This window comes from Salmo trutta, chromosome 6, assembly GCF_901001165.1.
Source record: "Salmo trutta chromosome 6, fSalTru1.1, whole genome shotgun sequence".
Classification (NCBI taxonomy): Eukaryota; Metazoa; Chordata; class Actinopteri; order Salmoniformes; family Salmonidae; genus Salmo; species Salmo trutta.
Genome location: NC_042962.1, coordinates 19,681,834 through 19,696,585, shown reverse-complemented (window position 1 = coordinate 19,696,585; position 14,752 = coordinate 19,681,834).

Below are 14,752 nucleotides of genomic sequence, written 5' to 3'. Positions count from 1 at the left end.
CGTCGACCGACCCGGGCCCTAGCTGCCTGCCAGGCAGAGTCGGCTGAGTGATTAGAGCAATTACTCGTCAAAGGTTTGTCAGGACCAATCAAATCTGTCCCTCCTCCCGTCCGTCGACAGGCGAGGGGGTGACCCAGACCTGCCTCGGCCGGGGACATTAGAGGAAGTTACACTCACTTCTCCTGCCAGTCCGGGCTGCCTGCCTGACGCTGTGCTCTCTGAGACGCGGGTGTAGACTGGGCTGCAGCCTGGGCTCTGTTTCTCACTGGCCCCCTAATGATCTGACTGAGACCCACCACCGTTCATGGGGAGCCCGGTGGAATGGACCCCTTGAACTGGGGGAGACGGCCTGCCATTGTTTGTGTGTGTGGCCTCTTCACATCCATCACAGTGATTGCCCTGCGATTCCAGGCTGCCTGCCATTTTCTCTCTCTTTCTCTTTTCCTCTCCTTTTTTCTCCTTTCGTCCTGCGACTCCCCCACCTCATTTGTTGCGATTCGAGTTGAGTTGTTATTTTCCACGATGCGAGGTATGGCAGTGACAAGGGTGAGAGCACACTCTCCTCAGCTCTCTCTCTTTCCATCCTCTCTCTCTCCGTCTGTCTTCCTCTTTCCTGTTTGACACCACCAAATGCAGCTGTGACACTGGGTAATGGCTTTTGGCAGCCTGTGATTATTTGAAGGAATGGGTTGCTCAGTGGACCCCTAGCTGAGAGAATCCTGGGTCTCTCTACAGCTGCAGCCAGAACATTAGTGGAAATGCCATGATCCGCCTCTCCTGTGTGTGTGTGTTTGTGTGTGTATGTGTTTTTGAGTGTGTATGTTTTATTTTAAAGGGCCAATGTAGTCAAAAACTTGATTATCTTGTGTTTTATGTGAAGTGGGGTCCAAAATTATTGACACCCTTGATAAAGATGAGCAAAAATGCTTGGAGTTATTGACTTGATGGAAGACCCACTTGCAGCCAATCTTTAGCTTCCTGGTAGAGGTAACCAGGTTTTGGGCTAAAATGTCCTTGTACTGTGTAAAGTTCATCAACTTGCAGCCATTGACCTTAACAAGGGCCCCAGGATCAGTGGAAGCAAAATAGCCCCATAACATCAAAGATCCACCACCATATTTTATAGTAGGTATGGTGTTCTTTTCTGTATAATGCATTCTCATTTCGATGCCAAACCCTTCACTGATGTGTGTGGCTAAAGAGCTCTATTTTCATGTCATCTGGCCATAGCACTGGTTCCAATCCAAGTGCTTATGCCGTACAGCAAACTCCTGGTGTTTTCATTTGTAGGATAAAATGATAATAGAGCTCTTTGGCCACACACACCACTAGGTACACCAGTAGGTACACCAGTAGGTACACCACTAGGTACACCACTAGGTACACCACTAGGTACACCAGTAGGTACACCACTAGGTACACCAGTAGGTACACCAGTAGGTACACCACTAGGTACACCAGTAGGTACACCACTAGGTACACCACTAGGTACACCAGTAGGTACACCACTAGGTACACCAGTAGGTACACCAGTAGGTACACCACTAGGTACACCACTAGGTACACCACTAGGTACACCAGTAGGTACACCAGTAGGTACACCACTAGGTACACCAGTAGGTACACCACTAGGTACACCAGTAGGTACACCACTAGGCACACCAGTAGGTACACCAGTAGGTACACCAGTAGGTACACCACTAGGTACCCCAGTAGGTACACCACTAGGTACACCAGTAGGTAAACCACTAGGTACACCAGTAGGTACACCAGTAGGTACACCAGTAGGTACACCACTAGGTACACCACTAGGTACACCAGTAGGTACACCAGTAGGTACACCAGTAGGTACACCACTAGGTACATCACTAGGTACACCAGTAAGTACATCACTAGGTACACACTTAGGTTAACCACTAGGTACACCAGTAGGTACACCAGTATGTACACCAGTAGGTACACCCCTAGGTACACCAGTAGGTACACCAGTAGGTACACCAGTAGGTACACCAGTAGGTACACCAGTAGGTACACCACTAGGTACACCAGTAGGTAAACAGCTAGGTACACCACTAGGTACACCACTAGGTACACCAGTAGGTACACCACTAGGTACACCACTAGGTACACCACTAGTTACACTAGTAGGTACACCAGTAGGTACACCACTAGGTACACCACTGGGTACACCAGTAGGTACACCAGTAGGTACACCACTAGGTACACCACTAGGTACACCACTAGGTACACCACTAGGTACACCAGTAGGTACACCACTAGGTAAACCACTAGGTACACCAGTAGGTACACCACTAGGTACACCACTAGGTACACCACTAGGTACACCAGTAGGTAAACCACTAGGTACACCACTAGGTACACCAGTAGGTAAACCACTAGGTACACCACTAGGTACACCAGTAGGTACACCACTAGGTACACCACTAGGTACACCACTAGGTACACCACTAGGTACACCACTAGGTACACCAGTAGGTACACCAGTATGTACACCAGTAGGTACACCACTAGGTACACCAGTAGGTAAACCACTAGGTACACCACTAGGTACACCACTAGGTACACCACTAGGTACACCACTAGGTACACCAGTAGGTACACCACTAGGTAAACCACTAGGTACACCAGTAGGTACACCACTAGGTACACCAGTAGGTAAACCACTAGGTACACCACTAGGTACACCACTAGGTACACCACTAGGTACACCAGTAGGTAAACCACTAGGTACACCACTAGGTACACCACTAGGTACACCAGTAGGTACACCAGTAGGTACACCAGTAGGTAAACCACTAGGTACACCACTAGGTACACCAGTAGGTACACCACTAGTTACACTAGTAGGTACACCAGTAGGTACACCACTAGGTACACCAGTAGGTACACCAGTAGGTAAACCACTAGGTACACCACTAGGTACACCAGTAGGTACACCAGTAGGTACACCACTAGGTACACCACTAGGTACACCACTAGGTACACTAGTAGGTACACCAGCAGGTAAACCACTAGGTACACCACTAGGTACACCACTACGTACACCACTAGGTACACCACTAGGTACACCAGTAGGTACACCAGTAGGTACACCAGTAGGTACACCAGCAGGTAAACCACTAGGTACACCACTAGGTACACCACTAGGTACACCACTAGGTACACCACTAGGTACACCACTAGGTACACCAGTAGGTACACCACTAGGTACACCAGCAGGTAAACCACTAGGTACACCAGTAGGTACACCACTAGGTACACCACTAGGTACACCAGTAGGTACACTAGTAGGTACACCAGCAGGTAAACCACTAGGTACACCACTAGGTACACCACTAGGTACACCACTAGGTACACCACTAGGTACACCAGTAGGTACACCACTAGGTACACCAGCAGGTAAACCACTAGGTACACCAGTAGGTACACCACTAGGTACACCACTAGGTACACCACTAGGTACACCACTAGGTACACCAGTAGGTACACCAGTAGGTACACCAGTAGGTAAACCACTAGGTACACCAGCAGGTAAACCACTAGGTACACCAGTAGGTACACCACTAGGTACACCAGTAGGTAAACCACTAGGTACACCACTAGGTACACCACTAGGTACACCACTAGGTACACCAGTAGGTACACCAGTAGGTACACCAGTAGGTAAACCACTAGGTACACCAGTAGTTACACTAGTAGGTACACCAGTAGGTACACCAGTAGTTACACCAGTAGGTACACTAGTAGGTACACCACTAGGTACACCACTAGGTACACCAGTAGGTACACCACTAGGTACACCACTAGGTACACCACTAGGTACACCACTAGGTACACCAGTAGGTACACCAGTAGGTAAACCACTAGGTACACCAGTAGGTACACCACTAGGTACACCACTAGGTACACCACTAGGTACACCAGTAGGTACACCACTAGGTACACCAGTAGGTACACCAGTAGGTACACCACTAGGTACACCAGTAGGTACACCAGTAGGTACACCAGTAGGTACACTAGTAGGTACACCAGTAGGTACACCAGTAGGTACACTAGTAGGTACACCAGTAGGTACACCAGTAGGTACACCAGTAGGTACACCACTAGGTACACCACTAGGTACACCAGTAGGTAAACCACTAGGTACACCACTAGGTACACCACTAGGTACACCACTAGGTACACCACTAGGTAAACCACTAGGTACACCACTAGGTACACCAGTAGGTACACCAGTAGGTACACCAGTAGGTACACCAGTAGGTACACCACTAGGTACACCAGTAGGTACACCACTAGGTACACCACTAGGTACACCAGTAGGTACACCACTAGGTACACCACTAGGTACACCAGTAGGTACACCACTAGGTACACCACTAGGTACACCAGTAGGTAAACCACTAGGTACACCAGTAGGTACACCACTAGGTACACCACTAGGTACACCACTAGGTACACCAGTAGGTACACCAGTAGGTAAACCACTAGGTACACCACTAGGTACACCACTTGGTACACCACTAGGTACACCAGTAGGTAAACCACTAGGTACACCACTAGGTACACCAGTAGGTACACCACTAGGTACACCACTAGGTACACCACTAGGTACACCAGTAGGTACACCAGTAGGTACACCACTAGGTACACCACTAGGTACACCAGTAGGTACACCACTAGGTACACCACTAGGTACACCACTAGGTACACCAGTAGGTACACCACTAGGTACACCACTAGGTACACCAGTAGGTACACCACTAGGTACACCACTAGGTACACCACTAGGTACACCAGTAGGTACACCAGTAGGTACACCAGTAGGTACACCACTAGGTACACCAGTAGTTACACCAGTAGGTAAACCACTAGGTACACCAGTAGGTACACCACTAGGTACACCACTAGGTACACCACTAGGTACACTAGTAGGTACACCACTAGGTACACCACTAGGTACACCAGTAGGTAAACCACTAGGTACACCACTAGGTACACCACTAGGTACACCACTAGGTACACCAGTAGGTACACCACTAGGTACACCAGTAGGTACACCAGTAGGTACACCACTAGGTACACCAGTAGGTACACCAGTAGGTAAACCACTAGGTACACCACTAGGTACACCAGTAGGTACACCACTAGGTACACCACTAGGTACACCAGTAGGTACACCACTAGGTACACCACTAGGTACACCAGTAGGTACACCACTAGGTACACCACTAGGTACACCACTAGGTACACCAGTAGGTAAACCACTAGGTACACCAGTAGGTACACCAGTAGGTACACCAGTAGGTACACCAGTAGGTACACCACTAGGTACACCAGTAGGTACACCACTAGGTACACCACTAGGTACACCAGTAGGTACACCAGTAGGTACACCACTAGGTACACCACTAGGTACACCACTAGGTACACCACTAGGTACACCAGTAGTTACACTAGTAGGTACACCAGTAGGTACACCAGTAGTTACACCAGTAGGTACACCACTAGGTACACCACTAGGTACACCACTAGGTACACCAGTAGGTAAACCACTAGGTACACCACTAGGTACACCACTAGGTACACCACTAGGTACACCAGTAGGTACACCAGTAGGTACACCAGTAGGTAAACCACTAGGTACACCACTAGGTACACCAGTAGGTACACCACTAGGTACACCAGTAGGTACACCACTAGGTACACCACTAGGTACACCAGTAGGTACACCAGTAGGTACACCACTAGGTACACCAGTAGGTACCACCGTAGGTACAACGTAGGTACACCACTAGGTACACCAGCTAGGTAACCAGTAGGTACACCAGGAGGTACACCAGTAGGTACACCACTAGGTACACCACTAGGTACACCAGTAGGTACACCAGTAGGTACACCAGTAGGTACACCACAGGTACACCCAGTAGGTACACCAGTAGGTACACCAGTAGTACACCACTAGGTACACCACTAGGTACACCAGTAGGTACACCAGTAGGTACACCAGTAGGTAACCACTAGGATACACCACGTAGGTAAACCACTAGGTACACCCACTAGGTACACCAGTAGTACACCACTAGGTACACCATAGGTACACCAGTAGGTACACCAGTAGGTACACCATTAGGTACACCAGTAGGTACAACCACTAGGTACACACCGACAGTAGGTACACCATAGGTACACCACTAGGTACACCAGTAGGTACACCACTAGGTACACCAGTAGGTACACCAATAGGTACACCAGTAGGTAAACCACTAGTACACCAGTAGGTACACCAGTAGGTACCACTAGGTACACCACTAGGTACACCAGTAGGTACACCAGTAGGTACACCAGTAGGTACCCAGTAGGTACACCACTAGGTACACCAGCTAGGTACACCCTAGGTACACCCACTAGTGTACACCAGTAAGGTACACCACTAGGTACACCAGTAGGTACACCACTAGGTACACACACTAGGTACACCACTAGGTTACACCACTAGGTACACCAGTAGGTCACCAGTAGGTACACCACTAGGTACACAGTAGGTACACCACTAGTACACCAGTAGGTACACCACTAGGTACACCACTAGGTTACACCACTAGGTAAACCAGTAGGTACCCCTATGTAACCAGTAGGTACACCACTAGGTACACCAGTACGGTACATCACTAGACACCAGTAGGTACACCAGTAGTAAACCACTAGGTACACCACTAGGTACACCACTAGGTACACCACTAGGTACACCACTAGGTACACCAGTAGGTACACCAGTAGGTAACCACTAGGTACACCAGTAGGTACAGTACATAACTATTTCACACGTTAGTTATATGCTAGGATTTCGGAAATCCAGTTTAAGCCATTTTATGACTCTTCTAAGTGATGGACATTTATTTAGTATTTGAGGTCAGTCTACGACTGAAGACAAAATGGCATTTGACAATATTTACTTGGTCCAGTGCATAATAAAAAATAAAAAAAATATAGCCATTGTTTTTCCTTTTGCTAAATAATTTAGTGATTCGTTGTTCTACAAGGCCACGCCTGTTTGTTAAGTAGGCTAACCTTTGGATGGCGACCCCTAAAAATAGTGAACAGTGACGATCTGCCAGGAACTGCGACTGGAGCTCTGGAAAGTTCCTCTAGGCATTTTCCAGTCCTATCTCCAAACCTTACATCATCCAAAATTGTATACCTCAATCCTCATATTGATATGTCATTTTTTATTCATTTAAAAATTCTAAATGACAGATGCATAACAGCGGAGACCAACAAAGAGGCTTCATTGTTTTTCTGTTCGTTTTTATAAGACCATATCTTAGAGCATTTTCTTCCATTCTCGTCTTAAAAGTTCAACTCAGATATATTGTTTGTGATGTCCCCAGACCCAGTCTAGCTGTCACCAGTCCGAGATGTCTGCATTCTCAATATTATTTCTGGCCGGCTGTAGTCCATCTTGGGGGCACAATGGAGCCTCTTTCATTTTCTATGTCATAATGCGATAGCACAATTTCCCTGGGAGGCATGGCGCTATTGGAAAAGCGAATAACATATGTTGTGTCTCAAACCCATCCCTTTTGCTTTATCCCACAAGTGCAGATGACCAGCGAAGTAGCGAGTGCCAAAGGCTGGAGAGACAGAGAGGGAGAGCTCTGTGCAGTAGTATGCATGTCACATAGACTATCATTAATCTAGAAGGGAACAATAATAAATCTATCCTATCAAAACCCATCAGAGGAACAGTAATGCGTTAGATTCGGAGTGCAACGCAACACAGCCGTAATGTATTGCTCATATATTTTATTGGTATTCGAGGAGAGTCGACTTTGCAGTTGCCTCGGACCATTCTCAAAGCAGATTATCTTTCCCTTGGCATATTCTCTGAGTTGTGTTGCTTTCCAAGCGGGGGCAAACTTGGAGGATGTATCATATTTGCTGGTTGGTTGGGCATGCTAATCTTTCACTCAACTCTAAGCTCGCGGGACATACGGTGGCTTTGTTTTCCAGACACTGTAAATGTAAATAAGCCACAAAGACCTGGTACCGGGAGCAAAGTATCCTTACTATTGACAGTCCAATAAATCTGCAACTACTCTATCTCTCAAATAGATAAGGATCATTAAGGACGGAGCTGGACTTTCAGGTAACTTTCAGGTAACTTTCAGGTAACTTCAGACCGCTCATCTCTTGCCTTAATTGAAAGATGGGTGTTGTTAGGGAGAGGGAAAGAGAGGGGGATGGAGAGAGAGACGGTTAAGATGAAGAGGAGAGATGAAACGAGTAGCCACTTGGTCCTTTGAGACTCCTTACTTCCCTCGCTGCCAAATTAGCCCAATTAGTCAGAGTGGCCTGCACACGAGGCGGCTGTCAAATCTCACAGTCATATCAACGCCAGGGGTCATTCTCCCTCATTTAAGTGATGTTTTTGACTCTTGCTGGCTGCCTGGTGAGCCACCTGCATATGAGTGAGTGAGTGAGTGTGTGTGTGTCTGTATGTATGTATGTATGTATGTATGTATGTATGTATGTATGTATGTATGTATGTATGTATGTATGTATGTATGTATGTATGTATGTGTGTATGTGTATGTGTGTGTGTGTGTGTGTGTGTGTGTGTGTGTGTGTGTGTGTGTGTGTGTGTGTGTGTGTGTGTGTGAGTGTACTGGAATATGTGTGCGTGTACCTGATTCTGTGTGTGTGTGTGTGTGTGTGTGTGTGTGTGTGTGTGTGTGTGTGTGTGTGTGTGTGTGTGTGTGTACTGGATTATGTGTGCGTGTACCTGATTCTCTGTGTGTGTGTGTGTGTGTGTGTGTGTTCAAGCATGAAAGGGTTGGCTTCTTCAAATCAATCCCACCTCACCAGCAGGGTGTACGGGTGTCCTTATCAGAGTATCTGCTAAAGCTGTGCTGGGGTGTGAGAACCAAGCCTCTTTTTCCTCAGGTAATATCCACCAAGTCTCTTTAAAGCCTGCCGTTGGGATTCTTTTATCTCTCCACATCAAAAGCACCTAACTTTTCTGCACAAAGGAAAAGAAGCAGAGAGAAGAGTTTATAGAAGCACAGCAAAGTCTAGAAAAAAAGCCTTGAGCAGGTGAATCTTCATAACCGGTCAACAATGGATGGAAAATGGCTCCCAAAAACAAACAACTCATTGTTTCTTGGTCTGCCAAGTCTGACTTGGACTAATAGCGCCTCTCCTTGCCTCCAGCAATGCAGATGACATAATTCAGTCACTAGCCAAACAAATTTGAAAAGGCAAAGGACCTGCAAACAGACACTTAGCTTGTCCCCTAGATGAAGGAGTCACTTATAACAATAGCCACAGTCAACCTCATAAATGTTTGAAATCTGGAGGAATCTGGGCCCTGATAATCACCTGCCCAGGGGCCCCCGGCTGTGTCCTTCTCTCAGATAGGGAGGTAGAGTGGAGTAATTGGACGACCTTGTTACATGAACAAGCACACCTTACCCCATATGAACGCTAGCCAGCCAGACAAGTTGCTCCTGTAGCAGAGCCCCTACACGTTCATCTCTTTAATTTACTTCACTAGGGTTGTATTTTACCCAGGGCCCTGTACTGTCGAAGCCAAACGTTGTTCCGGGAGAGCAGTGGAAGAAGTGTTTACCTGCTCCTCCTTAGTCAGGCCTCACATGTGACTGAATGCCTGTTGAGCCTCAAAGGCATACACATGTATGACAAATACATTGAGCGCCACTTAGATGCTCCTATTACACAGGGAGGCACAATGTGAGATCAGCTCCATCTAGAATAAAGAGTTGTAATGAGGGCCTCCTGAGGGGCGCAGCGGTCTAAGGCACTGTGTTGTAGTGTTCCGGCGTCACTACAGCTGAGGTTCGATCTCGGGGGGTATTTGATCTCGGGGGGGGGGCTTAGCGACAGGGTCGGGCGCTTGCAGGCTGACTTCGGTTGTCAATTGAACGGTTTTTCCTATGACACATTGGTGCAGCTGGCTTCCGGGGGAGAAAAAGTTGTAACGATACAAACATTTTTGCATTTTTAGGTTGCAATAAAAAGGCAAGGCAAAAAATATGGAAACCAGAGGAAGCTGTTGGGAGGAGCCATAGAAGAACAGGCTCAGTGTAATGGCTGGACTGGAATTAATGGAAAGGTATCAAACACATCAAACATATGGAAACCATATGGAAACCAGCCATTACAATGAACCCATCCTCCCATAGCTCCTCACACCAGCCTCCTCGGAACGTTGTTGCGCCATAGAATTACATGTAAAACATGTTTCAACCTTGTTTAAATGATAAATGTAATTGTATTTATATGTTGTTGACATGCGCCGTCAGGAAGCTTGTCTGTACCTGACATAATTGTTTAAACCTGATCAAATCAGAATCACATCAGCTTTGCGTCTGCTGTTATTTGTGAAAAGGGTCTAAAAGTCACACCTGGGAAATGGGGGGACATTTCTTCACAATCCTTGTCTCTAAAGATAAATTGAGATGTCATTGACACAGTTTTTGTTTCTTTATCTTTACATACCAAATGTATTGTTATTCACTCCTGTAATGTGATCAATATGATCATTCTTCTGGATGTATTTCTTACTTCAATTTTTCTTCTGAATGGCAGCCCACAGGTACAACAGGATATACTGTATATAATATATATGGAAAATATTGAATGGAGAATATGATATCAGCTGAATTTATGAATTGCTATGAATATTGTACCTGTAAACCCCCCCACTCCAAAAAAGACAAAACAAAAAAAATGTGGTCACAAAAAAATGCTATATTGTGACCTCATAAGGGAGAGCCTCATAATTTCATCCTTGACCTGTACAATGCATCATTACCCCCATTCTCCCCATCCATGCCTGCCCCCGCATTCCAAACACATCACAGCAATTAATCCACCTCGCTCGATGGACTCCCTGCCCAGCCCCTCGCCCCTCGTCTACCGCACTCACACTCACGCAATGCGTGAACCCTAGCCCCCAAACCCCCATCCTCATACCTCCACCCCCAGCCGGGTCTCCCACTGACCTATTTGTTTGGGGGTTTCCTTTCCTTCCTCGCCTGTCCTCGGCCCGTCAGTTCCACAGACCACAGCCCCCCCACATCCCGCCGTGGCATGCCTCTCCAGTTACGGAAGGGGAGGAAGCAGGGCCAGTGGGGGTCTCTGGGAAAGGCACTCAATCCTGATTACACTCAACTTTGTCCCACATCTCTCCCTTGCCCCCCAACCTCAGGTCCTTCACCTCTCTCTCCTGGGCTCACCTACCTGTGTGACAGAATGCAGAACACATCATATACATATACATCTATATGTGCAGGAGCATACGCTTTGAAAACAGATAAAGGTTCTAGATATGACACATTTTAGTTTGTTCGAGTTCTTCCACCTGTGGTTGACCCCAAACTTGCTACAGTAGCAAGTCAAATCAAGTCAAACATTCCTATATTGAGAAACAGTGCCTCTCAGTACACAGAACAAGGAAAACAGGGTCAAATCAAAGGAACAGCACAAACACACTGTACTGTACATATTTGGATAGTGCACTAATATCTACTGTACTGTACATTGCTAGAGGGCCAGGCCACCTCACGGCCTGCCAACTCATAGCCTGCCTGCCTAACTTCAGTTCAAGTAACAGAGCTTTTTACGGCATCCGTTGCTGTATGGGAAAGAGTGGCGGCGTATGTCAGATGCTCAGGGACACGCAAGGCGGTGCCAGAAGCCAGCAGATTAATTAGGCACTCCACATGAGTCTTAGAAGAGGAGCTCACCGGTTATCGTGAATCTACATAGTCCTACTGGGCGGACAAATGAGAGCCATGGAAATGGAAGAGGAGACAGATGGCTCATCGCTGTCTGATGGGAAGGGACTGAATTTGGCTGGAAGGAAGGGAGGGAGGGCTGAGACACTGAGGCCATAGGGCTGGGAAAGAGGGTCGGAGGCAACGAACAGAGGTCTGATGTCATGCAATAAGAAGAGGCAGAGACAGACGGACGCCATGACATCATATTGAGATGATCTGGTCAGGGCTGAAATAAATGTAAGCCCCTATTATTTGACTTCATTTACAGTTTTGCAGCTTTTGCAGGGTTTTTAAATCCTTCATTGACATTGTACAGATTGTAGTTTACTATACCTGCGGTGTCTTCTGGGCTGCTGAACCAATATGTGCCTTATCAAACTGTGGCACGTTACCTCTGTCCGCATCACGCCACCTGGGTCTGCCCTCCAATCAGCCGCTGTGCCTGCAAATGCCAATGGAAGAGACACGCACATGGTGTGTGTCTGAGGTGAGACATGATGAGTCCTTTAAGAGACACGCACCCTTTGTCATCAGGAATGCGGTGAGAGCTCCGGCTTGGCCTCTTAGTCTCAGGGACAGGACAGCCAAGAATGCTGACAAGCTGTCAAAACTGCTGGACGGTCATCATGAAGCATCCGCGGAGAGGCCAATGTTCCTGCTAAGCGGAGAGGCTGACGGCTGGGTCTGTCTGCAAGCACGGGGCAGTGATCCCCTTGGAAGTGTGAGGGAGGGGGGGGGATAATGTGCTTGCGCTCAGCAGTTTTTTCCTCAAGGTGTGGAGACCTTTGCGACAGTGGTGGATGCAAAGCTGTTACCAAGCATAGGCCTGTGTTAGTCACAGCCAAGGTGAGCCGGGGAGAATGCATTAGTCTTTGTTTGAATGGCTAAGGGATAGCACATGACTGTGTAGAGACAGGCCAGTCCTCCCTGGTGACATGCTAATAGTGATCCCCTGAGTATCATTGTGACGTACCTTCAACATCAGGGACAAATCAAAGGTTACTCAACCAAACACTATGAAATGGTATGTGTTTTTGTTCAACCTGAAAATCTATTTGTAAGTCAGGTTGCGCAACAGCTTTCTCTCCTATTATTCGTGGACCTCTTATGTACCGCACGTACAGTATCCACTGTATGTATTGTCAAATAGTCTTAGATAGATCAAATCACATCTAATGAGGGTTCCAGTCAGGTAATTCACATTGCTAGATATGTCCCCAGTCCTAGAAAACAACAACCACAGCATGCTAGCCTTCTCATTCACTGTCAACCTAAAACAACACACATTTCTTGCCATTCTATTGGCAGAGCTTACCTTTACTATGGATCTAGCAGTGTGTGTGTGTGTGTGTGTGTGTGTGTGTGTGTGTGTGTGTGTGTGTGTGTGTGTGTGTGTGTGTGTGTGTGTGTAAATAGTCCGTTTCCCATTCTCTCTCCACTATTTTCTGCTCCTTGATCGCTCAACAGTGACAACCCAGCGTGTGTCTAACGTCCTTAAAACACCCCATCGGGCGCCTTCAGAGAAGCACTGAGACACCCTCCTGGTTCCAGTTGTTAGCCAGAGAAATAAAAATCCTGCAAATCTTTCACTCAACCTCCTGTTAGAGCGGGGAGACATAGTGAGCTATTTAACCTTCTTCCAGGTGGATGAAGTTGCCTGGATGAAGATAGATGACATTGTGTAGATTTTTGTTGACATGGGAGAGATAAAAGTTAACTGAGGCAGCTTTTGATTTTTTTACTTTATTTTGGGAGATACACGTAGGGAAAAGCTGTAGTCTAGTCTAGCAGAAAGCTGGCGCTCTGAAAGAGGTCTTTGATTGCTTAATGTTTGATCATCTGGGGCGAGTACACATCCCAAAAGCTTCTGTAAATAATGAACATAGAACGAAGGTGCTCTGTCTTGGGCTGTGACTGAGCCCAATCGTAGGGCTAATGATGCTGCCCCCCCCCCCCCCCCGTCCGTCCGTCCGTCCGTCCGTCCACAGGAATTTATGTGTCCTGCCTCCTGCCCCGTTCCCCCTCAGTCCCTGGGGAGCCCACCAACCTTCCACTTAAATGTCAGGTGCTGAAAGCCCATTGGCAGCGATGTCATTGAGCCTCAGTCATTTCCAGGGTTATCAGATCATGTTCCAGTTTGAATGCGCTTGTTTTTCGGTCGACCCTCCCTCCCACCCTTCCTCAAACTACCTGCCTCAATACCCCATCCAGCTGCCAGCAGCTCTCCATCCCAAGATCCTTTGGCAGTCCCAGGACCCTTTAGTCACTGAGCTACCGTCAACTGCAATTTGTGCTTCTCAAAGGCGGGCGGACGTGGTCCAAAATAACAGACTGAGGACCTGCTGCCAGCCATTCCTTCATAAGGAGTGAGGGAGATCTATGGTTCATTCTAATTACTGGCCCTGCACAGAGAAAGAGCCATTGTGGCTCCATCTGAATGGTAGAGTTTACTCTCAAATCCAAAGAGTATATCATATCAGAACGGCACAGAACATTCAATAGACTCTTTCTTTAAAATCTAATCAAAATGGAAAACTGGTGTGTTGACAAGACTCCTGTTTGATATGGAAACCTGAATCGGTGATGAGAAGGAAGACTACGTCGATCTGGTCTCCGTCCGTACCTGACAACAGTCAGTGCTGCACATTTGATATAAATAAATAGAAAGTGGAGAGCATTACGATGTAAAAATGTAAAACATTGCACATTAAGTACACAGTTGTTTGGAATTCGCCTCGCCGCATGGTTTTTGCATATGAAAAATGAGGTCGGCCACAAAATTTACAATTCAGATGGGTTTCCTTAGGGATGCCCATTTCAGATGCATTGGTATAATACATTTGTTGTCTTTACCACTCACAACCGCCATCGAACATCATTAAGTAATGTGCACTCATTGGTAGGGCAAAATAAAGTGTTTATCATCA